The following is a 1,345-nucleotide window of genomic DNA, read 5'->3' as shown; positions in this document are numbered from 1 at the left end:
TCCTGTGAGCCCAGGCCCCTCTGTCTGTACACCCTGGTCCTGCGAGCCCAGGCCCCTCTGTCTGTATACCCTGGTCCTGGGAGCCCAGGCCCCTCTGTCTGTACACCCTGGTCCTGCGAGCCCGGGCCCCTCTGTTGCTGTCGCCTCTGCTGTCCACCTACAGCTCCCTCCTCAGCACTCCCTTGCTGCTGCTGCTCCTCTTCCTCCTCCTCCTCTTCAGTCCAATGGAGTACAGTTAGAGCAGCTCCATCATCTCCTTCTCCTTTTCCAAGTGTAGAGTCTCAAGGTCACAGTCACAAACAATCTACTCTCACCAATCCATAGCCCGCAATGGACAGAGGAAACTCCTGTGAGTGCACCAACTTTATTCAGGGCCTCCTTAACGTTAAGCACATTGATAAACCTGTGCCCAATCCCACCACCGTTCCCCTGGCGACCTTGCTGACCCGCGGGAAGCCCGTGCCGTGGGAGTTAGAGTCAAGTCGGGGTCCTGATTTCCTCGGAGGTCCCCGATTTAAACATGTTGATGAGCTTCCCACCTCCCCACAGTGGGAGACTCATCGGCCCCGATAATCACCGCCATTAATATCGCAGCGGCCTAGAACATGGCGGGTTTTCAACATTTGACCCCCTCGCCCGACCCTATCCTGCCCATTGGGAGGGTTAAAATCAAGGCCCAAATGTCGATTGGTTTTCTCGTTTATTTTAGATTTAAAAATCTATGAATCAAAGTCGTTTAAATGAACCACAATGCAGTATTTTGAAGTTTTCTGGAGGAGCATTCCCCTCGGAATGACCCACCAGGGTAAACCTTCACCAATTGGTATCCCCCTGCAGCCTTTCTGGTCTTGACGTTTTCTTCCTTCTCCAACACATATCCCTGTGTTTTTCCCGGGTCTCTCCTGGTAAGTACAGAATTCATCCTTCCAATCTCCAAAGCAGCAGTGTAGATAGTGACCCAGTAAATACGTGTTTTCAGAAGGCACGAGTTGTCTGTCTATGGAGGCCATGGGATAATGTAACTTATTCACTCACTGGAAAGGAATGGCTTTGGTCAGAGGCCTAGATTCAGGCCTGTTTTTGATTATCATTCGAATTGTCAGCTTTGTTTCGAGCTATTTCCCAGCTGTTTGAGTTTTCGAGGCGGGCAATTAACAAACATTTAATCGCTTCAGCTACTGGTTCGTTTCACTTTCATATCCTGATTCGCAAACTGTCCCAGTTCAGTCTCCCTGGCAACCAGTGATTCTGAACCCTCGTATAGTTTATTGGATATTTTTTTCTGAATTTAACCAGTCACATTTGTTCTTTGATTCTATATCCGGGTAAAAGTTTATTGATAAGA

This window comes from Heptranchias perlo, unplaced genomic scaffold (assembly GCF_035084215.1).
Source record: "Heptranchias perlo isolate sHepPer1 unplaced genomic scaffold, sHepPer1.hap1 HAP1_SCAFFOLD_256, whole genome shotgun sequence".
NCBI classification, from domain to species: Eukaryota; Metazoa; Chordata; class Chondrichthyes; order Hexanchiformes; family Hexanchidae; genus Heptranchias; species Heptranchias perlo.
The sequence above is the reverse complement of the archived record's forward strand: the minus strand, read 5'-3'. Positions refer to the sequence as shown.